The sequence below is a fragment of the Sturnus vulgaris genome, chromosome 6, assembly GCF_052056855.1.
Source record: "Sturnus vulgaris isolate bStuVul1 chromosome 6, bStuVul1.hap1, whole genome shotgun sequence".
NCBI classification, from domain to species: Eukaryota; Metazoa; Chordata; class Aves; order Passeriformes; family Sturnidae; genus Sturnus; species Sturnus vulgaris.
In genome coordinates this window covers 1,637,368-1,650,879 of record NC_142248.1, presented here as the reverse complement: position 1 = coordinate 1,650,879, position 13,512 = coordinate 1,637,368, and the positions used below count along the sequence as shown (strand labels likewise).

Genomic DNA, 13,512 nt, shown 5'->3' with positions numbered 1-13,512 from the left:
AGCTAGAAGAGAACTTACTCCCACTTTTTCCCTCTGTTCCATTACACTACATCTCTTGGAATTGGCCACTCCTCCCTGATGTATTTTATTCCCTCTAACTGCTCTAAATGCTTAGGAGGAGCCCTTATATCATGATTGTCCAGCATCCAGCACAACCTCGACTGGAGGAGGTGGAGGGGAGATCACTGGACATCGTTGTGTTGCATGTAACAGTTCTGGCTCTCCTAAGACAGGAGCTAGCTGGAAACCTTGTACCCAGTCTTCTCCTTCAAGTTGCTGGAGCATGTAACATGTTCTCCCCAGTTTCCTGGAAAACCTTAGCCGTGGTGTTAACAGGGGCATGCAGCAAACTTTGCATCAGCGAGGAAAGAGCTAGGAGTGGTGAGTGTATGCTGTTCTGACAGAGCAGAACAGGGTGGGGGCCTTGATTTCTAGCTGAGCAGAAGAGGTGAAATGAAGCTAAAAAGCAGCTGCCACTTTAAATGGATGTCTTCCCTCCCCATCTCTTATTTATCTCATACCTTCCTGTTTATACCGTCATTTCCCGCAGCTCCCAATCTGCTCATTTAGAGGTCAGGTCAACCCAAGGTCTGCCCCACTTCTGAGCACCAAATCAGTGCAAGTGTCACCATCTGATGCCACCAACGAGACACAGGCTATTGGCTGCTTCTCCCTGTAGGCTGCTGTGCCACAGCAAAGTGAGGGAATGTTCCAGATTTAATGGAAGATAGAAGCTGGCACCGTTCTTGACTTCTTCCTCCAAACACATCCCCTGCTCTGCTGTGTCCTTTCACTTCTGACACACTTGTTTATCCACAGGCTGCTTGTGTCCTGATATTCTGCCATGTGCTTTGCTGCCCACACAAGCATGCTGAGCTGCGTGCTCAGCGACCCACCTATCCAGATATTCATACGTGCTGAATCACTCTTCCATGTACACTCATAGCCACGCTCACAGATGGACTCTGATTCTTGTGAGCCAGACTGAAACTCCCCTTCAATCTGCCACCCCTGTGTCTTCCAGACAGGGGATGCTCTTCCCTCTTGGAGGAAACATAGATCTTTGTAGTGCGTCTGTTTAATTATCTGTTTATTCTCAAGTGCTTAGGGAAGAGATGGTCAGGCCTCCAGCCATGTGGAGGGAAAGGATGAATGTTGACACCTCAATTCTCCAGCCTGCCCATGCTCTGAGATCTGCTCTTGAAGGGTTGGCAATGTGTTTGAGTCCAGTTCCTCCTTTTGTCTGGGTAGAAGACCATCTCATCACCTTTTCATGGCTGAATTTCCAATCTCCTTCCTTGGCCTGCCCCTCGGCTACCATCCTAAGGTGTGTGATGACCACCATGATAAGCTTTGAGGCCAAGCCCTTGCTGGAGGCTATCTGTTCCACACAAGCACTCAGGGCCATGCACGATCCTGCTGATGCTGCAGCATGAGTTTGTTGGATAAGACACTCCCCCATCAGAAACATCTTCAAAGCAAAACATCCTGTTGCCTGAATGTTCCCTGTTCAGTGTGTTAGCTCCCTCCCTGCCCCCCACTCTGATTCCACGTTGGACCACTTAAGAATTAATGAAGGCCAGATGCATGTTCTGCAAATGTAGGATCTCTGCATTTTGGCGTAGAAGCTGGCTTGATGCCTCTGTGTCCTTCGAATCCTTAGTACAGCTAATAACAACCAGAGGCAGCCTCCTCAGTCTGAGGTAGATCCCACCTCAGCAGTGACGTCCCTGTGACCACAAAGGATTTCTCAGGGACCTGGAGGGGGACCAGCTCTCGGCTGTGGAGCCCCAGGATCTGGTTTCATCTCTCACCAGCATTGGCGGGATGAATTTGGAGTGACTGAGCTGTCCAACAAGAAGGTGGTGAGCTAGGCCAGCACTGGATTTCTGAGGGGGAAGGAAGGAATTCAATGTATTTTGGTGGATGTAAAAATAAGGGGTGGATCATACTAGTGGGAGCTGTCCATGTGTTGAGATAACAGAGCAGATGTGCTGCACGACTCTTGCAGCCTCGTGCTCCCAGACCTTTTGTGAACTGCTAACCCTCCAGGCAGGGATGAGTCAAGATGGAATGTTGCTTTCCAGACTCGGATCTGACCTGCTGAAATGCCATTGCCACAGCAGCTGTGCTTGCTTGCTGCACAAGCAGGGCTTTTCTTCTTGCTTTTCTTCTTGTCTCAGCCATCTCTGCTGGCCCATGGATCCCGAGGGTGCTGCAGAGTTGTTCTCTGGATGTCTTTGTGCAAACACATGATTTGTGTGTGCTGGCTTGGTGTGGATATCTCTGTGCATGTGTGTGAAGATGCTAGAAAAAGGGTGACTTCTACTGATTTTTTTTTTTGCTCCCTGGAGTGAGAGCACCTGTAAACTAAGTTTTCAGCCCTAACATATGTTCTGATTTGCTTGTGGAACAAGTTTTGCACATAACTGTTTTACCCCGAAGGATGCCCCTTGGCAGGAGGCTGGGGGATGGTGGGCACAGGTAACCAGTAGTGGAGTGCGATGCTGCATGAATTTATTCACCACAGCTCTGCCATGAGCATTCAGTAATGGTTGGGCCATGACCTTGTTGTATGTTAGCGACCCTAATTTGAGCTTGCAGTGATTTATGGAAGGCCCTGTGGCTGCTTGTAGCAGTTCATGAAGGATATTTCCATCTCCCATCAGCCTCTGGCTTTCTTGCACAGCTCACAAGTAGCGGTAGGGATTTCTGCAGGAAAAACCTCATCCCCAAACAAGCCCAGACTTCTCAGATCTTCAGCACAGAACCTTCTCTCTTTTCCCCTTCTCTCCCCATCCCCTCCAAACATACCTGTGGGTAGAGGTAGTGTTATTGGAGCAGCCTGTTTGACTGCTATAATATTTTCCACTCAGATCCATTCACTTCTATTTCATGTTTTCTTTGGATCAACACCTTTTGAGAGCAGTTGAAGCTGCTTGAATCTGAATAGCTGGCGACAGTGTGTCACACTGCTATCTCTTCTTGGTTTCACCTCTAGAAGGCAGTGATGATATGTCTACATTCACCCAGCTGAAGTGTATGTCTCTATGTCCCTCTCAGTGGAGGTCCTTTATCTGGATACTGCCAAATGTGCCCCAAAGGAACACAGCATGACTTTAGAGTGTGTTTACAGCAAATGTGTAAAGGAGGCAGGGATCACCATTTTTCTAAACACTTTTCTAAGAGGAAACTTTGACTACTGTGATGACAGGAAAAAAAAGGAAGCTCGTTGTTCTAAATAGTTTTGTGGGGTTTTTTCTCCTTATCTATGATAGCTGGGCAAAAAAAGAGAAAATAATAAATCTTTCGGGCAGTGCTGGGAACCCTGAAGCTTCCTGCTAACACACTGTCTTTTGTCTCCCAAAAGGTAAGGAGGCTCAGAAGAGCTTGGGGTTTCTCCCACTCAGAGTCTCTGTTTCCTAGGAGTTTGCTCTCCATGTGTCCCTATATCCATCTTCTGTTGATTCAGGAGAGAACAACCTAGGGGCACACAAGAGCTGATTGAGCAGTAATAAACTAACAGAAAGGGTAAACAGGGAACTCTTGATGCAGTTTTTCTCATTAAGACCACTACTTGGGTTTTTTTCTTCTGTTGAATTGTTTGTTTTCATGAAGCATCAAGGACTAAAGAATTTCAAAAGCAATTAGCAGATAGATAGGATTACACCCTCTGATGTATGGGAAGAAATTGTTTTGTTTGTCTAGAAATAGAGTCCCTACAGGAACAGAAAAACAGCCATTGAATTTGAGGTGAGAAAAAGAAAACAGAACCAGATCCAGTGAGGTAGGAATTATCATTTCATGCTTCTAAACATTGGCATCCCCTGTTGAATATCATCGTGAAGCTTATGATGTTTGTGGATTTTATTTGAGACTTGTGGTCTTTATTTGAGCCCTTGGAATCAAGAGGCTGAATGAGATTCTCAGCTTTCTATTTATTTTTATTTTTTCAGACTAGCATTTCCAGCTCTCTTGATTCTGGAAGCAAATAACTTCACTTGAAAATATGAAGCCTCGAGGGTCCAAATAAGAAAACAGATGAAAAATACTCCAAATACTTTTGGGTTGGTTAAATCTTATTATTTTGAAGCCTATATAATTCTGTTCTAGGGCCACACACAACATTTTTGAAGCTGAAAGCTGGCAACACTCATGCTTTTAATCCAAAGCACTTTAGAAAGTGGGTGAATGTTGGTGGCTATTACAGATGAGGATGCGAGGGGGTGATCTTCCAGGCGGCGCCTCGCAGGGCTGTGGGCTCCTTGTGCATGGCAGTGGGAAGTGTCTGCCTTGCAGAGTTCATGAACTACTCAGGGTAGGCAAGGCTGTCTAGAGGGGTGGCTTTTCCCCTCTTCTGTTTACAGTTATCTGTCTGGAAGGAGGCAGTAAGTGCATTGCCCGTGAAGCCGAGGAGAGAGGCAGGAATGTAAATCCAATTTGCCACAGTCAGTTACATACGTGACCCATTGACAGCGTGCTGCTGTGGCTGGGGGAAGAGTGGGAAGGCACATCAATGGGAAGGTGCCTCATCCTGTCCTGGGACTGGACATTGTGTGGGGCAGAGCAAGGCTGAGAAGGGCTCCTGCAAACGGAGAAAAGCAGGGGCATCACAGCGTCCGTCGCAGACTCTCCTCCTCACCACGGTGGTTGCTGTTGTTGTTCCTGCTCTTCAAACAATATGCAAGGAGCCATCCAATATCCTAGGGCTTTTGTTTATCTAGATTTTTATGAGGAAAAAAAACTGAAAAGAGGAGAAAAAGAAACGAGAGGGGAAACACACACATTCCTTCCGACCAGAAAGTCATGAGTTTTGATTCAGTCTAATTACACAAGTGATATTTTTATAACCTCTGTGAAGTCTCCTTGCTTTCTTGGTGTGTCTCCATTGTTTATGTGAGAGTGGCCAGGTAGCCAAGGCAAAGTAATGTTGCGAGAAAAATTCCCTCGGTCTTGGAATATGCTGCACTCTGTTTTTGGCTTCATAAACAAGCCTGTTTTCCTGGTTTCAGACCTCTCTTAGGTTCTTTTGTTGCCTCTTCCTCTAAACTAGGGTTACTCATGTTCTGCCCAGCTGTGGGCCATGTTGGCAGCTTCATAGCATCCCTTAAATATGCACAAAGTAGTACATAATGGAGCCAGACCTCCAGTAAATTAAATCACTCCTGTTCTCTGTCCCCTTCTGTTTGCAGCAAGGGAACAAAGCCCATGTGGGCCCCTCTGCAGGCTGCTAAGGGCAGCCCCTGCCTAGGTCTGGCTTTCCCCACTGCAGGCACATGGACCTGGGAGTCCTGCTTGGACACCAAGCCATCCATTACCCATCAGTGTGTGTCCCTGTGGCCAAGAAGGTCAATGGTGTCCTGGGGGCATTAGGAAGAGCACTGTCAGCAGGTCAGGAAGGTGATCCTGTCCCTCTGCTCAGCCCTAGTGAGTCTCACCTGGGGTACTGTGCTGAACTCTGGGCTCCTCAGAACAACAGAGACATAGAGCTCCTGGATTGGGTCCAGTGAGGGCTATGAAGATGGTCAAGGGTCTGGGGCTTCTCTCCTATAAAGCAAAGTCTGAGGGAGCTGGGCCAGATCAGTCTTGAGAAGAGATGACTGAGTTGGGACTTCATCAATGTCTGTTAGTATCTGAAGGGAGGGTGTCAAGAGGATGGAACCAGGCTCTTCTCAGTGGTGCCAAGCAATGAAAACTGATGCACAGCAGGTTCCACCTGAATATGAGGAAGAACTTTACTGTGCAGGTGACTGAGCACTAGAACAGATTGCCTAGAAGGGATGTGGAATCTCCTTTGCTGGAGATATTCAGGATCTATCTGGACACAATCCTGTGCCATGTGCTCTGGGGCGACCCTGCTTGAGCAGAGAGGTTGGACCAGATGTCCCACTGTGGTGCCTTCAACCTTACTCCTTCTGTGCTTCTGTGAATCCTTGTATGGATGGGGCCAGGCTGTTTGGGAGGCTGAAAGGTGTGAGGTGGATGAAAGCCAAATGCTGTGCTCTGCAGTAGCATATCTTTCTGAGCAGCCAGAGTGTAATCAAAAGGTAGGAGTCCAGCTTCTGCTCTACCCACCCCAAGCATGCATTTCTTGCTCGGTTGAGCAAGCCTCAGTGCTTACTCCTGTAGTAATAAATAGCCCAGGTGGCAGCTGCACACTGTTGCCTCCTTTGGAGATCTGCTTTGGTGTTTTTGGAGATTGAGGTTTCTTAAGACAGTTGTCTGTGCTCTGACTCAGAATTTAAAGATGCAGAACTAGTCAGGCTCCAGCAGGGGCCCAGAGAAGGCACCATATGGAGCAAGGAATTGAAGCAGCAGCAGCTTGGTCTCATGGATAGACCTGATGGAAAAAGGTTGATCTGTTGAGTTGCCATGTATTCTGAGTGCTGGAAATAAGTTTTGTTTGCTTTGACTGGTGTCGGTTTTTTCAGGGTGTTCACCAGTACCCTGAACAGTGCTGGCAATGGCTATGAATGGTTCCAGCTCTCTGACATTGTTTTTTACCTTCCTGTAGTGCAGGTGACTTTGAGATGTGGATATCCAGGTGACTGGAGCTGCATTTAATCACCATAGTGCAGTGTTACTCTGTGGATGTACTGGGGGTTTCAGAGGACCTGGTACAGAGGGTGATAGGAGCTGGAAGGAAGATGTTCATCCCTGCAGATAGTCAGCATTTATCCCACAGGCTGGCTGCTGCTAGTGTGATCATAGAGAAGTTGCAAGGCTTTTGTAAAGGGTTTCAAAAACTGGCTTTGATTTTGGTTGTTCAGTTATTTATTATAAAACCAGTAATAAATTGCATATGCTTGATCTTGACATACTGGCTATTGCCTTGCTAAAAAGACCTTGCTCAGAGACCCATCACTGAAATCCATCCCTCAATCACAGAGATCCATCTATTCCTCAAGTATTTGAGCACTGTGGTCACTTTGGTGATGTGCCTTTTGGACCACCCCGATGGTGTAACCACTGTGCTGCTGGGAGGTTTGGGGAGTTCAAAGGTGAAATGTGCTGTCTCTATGCATTTGTATGCATGGTTGCTTTGATAGCACTGCTGGGCACCAACACCACAGCAAGCCTCTCTGCCCCTTCCAAACCCTGTGAGAAATGAAGCTGAGGTCTCAGCTGGTGAGTGATTAGCTCTGGTCTCTCTTGCAAGGAGACTGTCAGTTCCAGTCTAGCACTCATGAACTCTTCCCACATCCATTGATGTTTTTGTGATGTGCTGTCACCCATACATTCCATGTTTGGAACAAGCGGTACTAACTCCTCTTGGGTGGTGTTTTGGATAATGTGGAAATATGTGCATGTTCTCCAAGTGTAATTTTGTCAGCAGACTGCCTGAGGAGTGACCTGAAGCCTTTAGCAGAGACATAGGGAGCTCAGGAAAGAGGCTCCGTGGTTGAATAGTTGAGCCCCACTCAAATGGGGAACTCAGGAAAGAGAAAAATAGGAGAGAAGAGATTGGTAAAATGCCAAAGATGGCACTTGGGTTCTTGGGCTTAGATGTGAGATTGAGGGTGTGTGTGAAGGAAGGCAAGGGCTCACTGAGGAATATGGCAGAGGGAGACTGCTCACCTGAGAGTGAGAGTGCTCAGTGTGAGGAGTCCAGAAATAGGAAGATTTGAAACAGGCCATGGTGGGAAGAAATGGAAAGATGGTGTGAGTCAGAGCAAGGCACAGCCAAATTCAGCACCACTTTTAAGCAGAGGAAAGTCTGCTGACATCTTACAGCTTCGGGCAAGGACCAGCAAAAACATCTGGGCTGGATCTTAAGCAGTGTAAATCTGCTTGGGGGCCACTGCCTTCAGTGGTGCCACACTGATCTATGCACATGAAAGCTTTGGGCCTCTGCTACCTTCCTGCCTTCAGTCCTGCCTGCTTTTTGGGCCCCGCAGAGCTCTCTGCTTGAATCTGTGGGTGTCAACCCAGGGGGTTTCCTGGTGAATGAGAGAAATGCTGTCCTTCCATCCCGCTTCATCTGCCTGGGATTTCCGACAGAAAGGCACTGACTAATTCCATCTGGCAGGCTGACCATGCTTCAAAGACTGCAAATCCTGAGACTTTTAACTTACAAACAAAACCATGCATTAAAAAAAAAAAAAAAAAAAAGACAGCTCTCCCCAGGGATAGTCTCTGCAAAATCCAAAACAAGGTCTCAACGCCTGCCCTGGTGCTCCGGCTGACGCCAGTGTTTTTTCTGTCCCTTTTAAAACCAAGCTGGAGTGTTCCCGACTCCTCCGTTTGACACCTCCAGCTCCCTTATTCCCTTCGGTGAGTGGGGTGGGGGGGAGGAGGCTGGAAGGGAAAGGCCAGAGCAGAGGAGGAAAGAAATGCCTGGTATTGATCCACCAAGGCTGGCCAGACTGCGAGAAATTCCGGTTTGTGAAAAATGTTGCGGTTTAGAGCATTTGTTTTTGTTCCACAGTGGGATGAAACCAAGACTTTCTGGAAGGGGGGAGGAGCGGGGGGAGAAGAAAAATGACCTTTTTTTTTTCTTGGTGGTTGTTGTTGAGGAGGAACAGCCTCCCTGTGGTACAGATGCCACACTGCCTCTCGTTTGCAGCCTGTGCTCCTCTTGTAGGGTAGTGCAGGGATTGGGATTAAGCCCCTGCAGGAATGGGTAGACCTCCTCCTGCCTCCAGCTCATCACATGCTCTGGACAAAATAGAATCAAGGAGTGACCTTCAGGACGGTGACCTCCTCTGTGACAGTGATGGTGGAGCTTGGCTGCAAAAACTCCCTGAGATCCCCTGCTTGTGACAGTTCTACCCTTGCTGAGTTTTTATCCACTCAGCTGGGCAAGTGTCCCAGCCGATGTGGGGAGAAAGCTGCACAGTTTCTGGAGGATGAAGAGGGTCCCTGACTTCAGTGATGTGAAGTAGAGAGGCTCTGACCCAGAGTTCATACAAAGAGAAGTTTGGAGTGATTACCAAAAAACCCAACACCTTAAAGATGTTGCTCTTGCCTTTTAAAATGAGTGCATTGGCTCTTCCCACAGCCCCCTTGTCTTGCATTATGACAATGCCTTTCAGGGAAGTGTAGAAGGACAAAAGAACCAGAGCAGATCTGGGAGGGGAAGGCTTGAGGACGTCAAAAAGTAGGACATAGACACAGCATGTGGGTCTTTTGCTTCCAGACAACTCTGAGAGCATGGGGAAGGGGTATCTGGGCTTACCTTTGGGTGAGTACCTTTGAGCAAGGTAAGTGGTGATCTAGCCTTTTTGCATCTGTCCCAAAGACAAGGAGAATATTGGCCAGCAGAGTTGGGAAGAGGCTGGACAGTGCTGCCCTGGAGGGTACTGTGAAACCTGTGATCTGGAGACACACTCTTGGTGGCCCTGTGGGGTGCAGGTCAGGTCCCAGATCCCACCATGTGCCTCCCAGGCACAGGCTGTGAAATATGGCTCTGCTGTCTGCAGAACAGCTGGGGCATTCCAGGGATTTCCACCCCATCCCCACACACCCACACCTTGTCACCGGTTGTCGAGACAGGAATGGAAGTTATCCCATGCTTGCAGCTGGCAGCCCTTGGGAAATACCCTGTCTGTTTTCTGGGAGGTAAAGCCCCTTTTCCGAATGTTAGTCAGCAAACTATGAAGGGGAAAAGAAAGGAAAGAGAAAAAGAAGTGTCTGCTGTGAGTCAGAAGGAGGGTTCCTCCCGAGGCTGTGGGATTACAGGGAGGGTGGGGTGAGGCTGCAAAGCGTGGCTGCTATAAGCAGACCTACGTTCCACCAAGCCACAAGCATGAGGTGTTGGACCTCACAGGCCCAGGAGCACAGTGGGATCTTCATTAGCTCTTTCCAAGACAGGAGGGCTTGCAATAAAACCTGAAGTGTCTGGTAATTTGATTGTCAAAGGCCACATCTTCCAAGACAAATGCTTTGGACCAGCCACAGAGTGTAGAGCCAAGGTTGCTAGGGGAAGACTGTTAAAAGAACAGGTTTATTCCTCCAAAAGGGATTTATTGGCAAGGGTTATAGCCAAGGTTTTTTGACTAGCTGCAAGACTGTCATGTTGGCAGGGGTTACCCTCTCCCTGGCATCTACTGCTTTCACCCAGCACATCTCTCTGGACTTTTACCCACACACCTGTTGTCTTTCTCTGTTATTGTGAAGCAGAAGTGTTTCACACCTGCCATGAGCCAGCATCTAAGGATTTTCCAGGCTCTTCAGCTTCCCCTGTAATGTTGTTGAGGGTGTCCCTTTTTATAGAGGAGGCCTTCCTACCGAAGGAGACCAACTGTGGGTCTAAGAAGAGCTGTAGAAGGCTGGTAGCCAAGTCTTGGCTGCCAGAGCAGCTCGTAGGCAGCTGCTGTTGAAGGTCAGGGCTGTCCTGCCTTGGCAAGGCACGTGCAAAGCTGTCTGGTATTGTCTGGTAACATCCAGCATCAGCATGCTGTGGACTTTCCATTTCCTACTTGTAACAAGGGATGGATATCCATTGAAGACATGGAGAGGACTCACCACTGTGGCTGGGTGTTTGCCTGGGTTTATGCCTGTTGCCACCTCCATGCACAGAAAGGCAGCAAAGTGGGCTCTTTCTTGCTCTTTGTCTCTTTTGAATTGATTCTAGGCGTAGGTTTCCCATAGCTTCTCCTGGTTACTGCTCATGTTGCCAATGGGCCAAAGTGCTGCAGAGGAAGGCCAAGTATCTGGCAGAGCCATTGCCAACAAAAAACCTGAGGTTAAGGCTGGAACTCCTCTCCTGGTGAAGCTGAAGGCAGGGGTGGGCCTGCAGTGTTGCATTTTGTTGCTCACTGTATTGACCTAGCTCAGAAGGGAGTAAGGAGGAATGTTGTTTCCTTGGTCCTACTATCTTTTAGTTTCATACAAGAAATAAAAGTCACTCTTTCCCCTATGCTGAAATATGCAGATGTGCTGTGCACCTCTGCAGGCTGTGTTGGAAGGAGTCACTGTGCTCTGTTTTAAATATTTGACAACCCTCTCATTAATTGTTGGAAAGACTGCCTGATAATTTGGTGGAGTCTGGAGCCTGCAGAATGTTACTGTGAGTGATATGTATCTGTATATCCTATAACCCTGGAAGAACTGTTGAATCCTGTGAAGCTCTTGGCTCTGGAAAGTCGTTTTTCAGGCACATTTTTTCCTGTAACTGAATTGCAAGTTTTTAAGCAACTCTGCCTCTCCTTTCTCTTCCCCACCCCCCCCTCTCAAAAAGGACATTTAAAGGAAGATAGAACCAACTTCACACCACCTTCTCTCTGAAGAGAAATGGAGGTGACATAGGATTGCAAATCAAAGCAAGGGAGAGTTGCCTCCTTGTATCCTACCCGAGGTGAAAATGGGACTAATATCTCTTGGGAAGTTGTTCAACACTTATCATAAGATCCTGCATTCATTTGCTCATGATTTTGCCAAGTTCTCGCTGTCATTTACAGTGCCACACATGTGCCTCAGGATAGATTTTTCTTGGGATGGTGTAATCTGAAATGGTTCACTCATTTCCAGGAATAAGATGAGGAGAAAATTCCATAATTTTTCCTTCTGTGCTTGGAAAAAGACTAAATGCAAGATTTTTTTGTTGTTGTTGTTGTTACTTCACTGAGGCAGCTGATTTCTTCTTTCTGAATGAGTCTGAGATGTCGTTGAGGAATCACTAGGAGGTAGAAGTCATCTCTTTTTTAGTGCTGGCTGTTTCTTAGGCATTCATTCCATGTAATTTGTCTGAACTAAGCTTTCTCCATCCTCTGTGGAGAAAGATGAGGGTGTTAAATCAGTCAGTCTGAAAATAGGTACCTGATAGTAGTGAAATGAATTGCATCCTGGGGGTTCATGACAGAGGTAGTTTAGAAAAATTATTTAAAACAGACTCCTCATTTTTAGACAGATGAGTTCAGCCCTCTGAGACTGAGGAAGAGCCTGCTGTTTTTCCTATGAAAAGCTGATTGTTTTCAGCTGTGTTATACTTGTTGGAGAAGAGAAAAACCAAAAATATATCTCAGTCTGCTCATGGTGGTGAGAATCTGGTAAATGCAGTGATGAGTCCACTTGAATAGTGCATTGCTATAAGTGGCACTTATCTCAAAAGCAAGAGAGTGTATTTCATCCCTGAACCTTCCTAATGACTCTCATGGCACCATGATTCTAGGGAGGTGGTGAAAAAGCTGAAAAGTCTGCTTTTCCCTGCAGTCTTGGTGGCTTCAGTTCTGGTGATGCCCAAGAGGCAGGGAGGAGGTGTGCAATCAAACTTCAAAATGCAGAAGGACTGCTGGGAGCTGAACAGGGGGGAGAAGGCAGCAAAGGGAGCAGCTGGACACAACAAGTGTGGCATGGGATGACAAAGGGGGAAGTGAGGACCAGCAGGAGGCCTGGGACTTGAAATGCTTCTGAAAATCAGAAGGGGAGACTGATATTGGGAAAGGAACTGTACAGATGGAAAATGGGATGTGAGATGGGAATTGCACATGTGAGAAGGGAAGGCAACTGAGGCTGTTCATGGGGCAAGGAACTTTCAGGATGGTAAGCAGAGGTTCAAAATTCAAGGAAAACAAAGTCCTAGAGGATGAGAAACTAAGTTGTGGAGGCAGCTGCACAGAATGAGGCAGAACAAAGGCTGTGGGAGACAGGCAGAAAAATTTGGACTTGCATGGACACCAGGGAAGAATGACTGGGGATGTCCTATAGAAAAACTGGCTGTGTCACAACGTGTTCAGGGTAACCAGTTACTGCTACATGAATAACCTGGATTTTGGCACTTATGGGACTTCTAGCTGTTGGGGTATAATGCTTTTTTGTGGGTATAAAACTGTATAGACTGAATGTGTCTTTTCATCTGGATTTTTCTCTCTGCTCTATTTCATGTGCTAACCTTTCCTTGTTTTTCTCTACTGGTTTTTCTAGCCTTTCATGAACAAACTTTGGGCCCAAGAAGGTTTATGCTGAACTCTCGAACATATGCTGTTCAAAGGGTTCGAAATATTGAGTGAAGAATGTTCATCTTTCATTAACTGGAGTAAAGGTATGTATGAAAATGATTTCCAGGAAAAATACCCTTGAAAGTCTCAGGAAGAGCCTGTCACCTCTTTACTAGGACAGAGTCATTAGTTTCCAGCTGATAGCTCTGTGTTGGGTATCAGCATTGTGCCTGGACCTCCATCTAAATGATTATCATGCAAATGGTTAAAATCAAGGGGGGTTTAAGAGCAGAAGACCTGCCTCTGACCATCCAGCTCAATGAGACCAAGTGCAGTCTGTAACAAGGTCCAAAGTACAGATGTTGATTTTAAACATCTGCTGAAGTGCATTTGTACTTTGAGCTGCTGGGAAAAGTTACTGGTATTCCTGGGTGGCAGTCTGCAATTCACACTCTTGCAAGGGGGGTCAGCAGAAATGGGCAACGTGCTCCTGCTGGCCTTGGAGCCTGCAGCTCGATCTTGGTGTCTGTGTGGTTTGCAGCTGATGCTGCGTGTGCTGCTCGGACAATCCCGCCTTTTTACGCACTTGCTGTTCCCTGACCCGCTGGCAGAGCCGCTTGCCCCCATTATTCAT

The 13,512-nt window shown here is 47.2% G+C and overlaps 1 long non-coding RNA gene across 1 annotated transcript in view; it reads left to right on the top strand.

The window, feature by feature from the left end:
- Window positions 1-13,512, top strand: part of LOC148223276 (uncharacterized) — a 90,074-nt gene that overhangs the window by 19,105 nt on the left and 57,457 nt on the right. The window contains exon 2 of the long non-coding RNA XR_015804378.1: window positions 12,865-12,982. This is a non-coding gene — a long non-coding RNA (uncharacterized LOC148223276). The remainder of the gene's footprint in view (window positions 1-12,864; window positions 12,983-13,512) is intronic.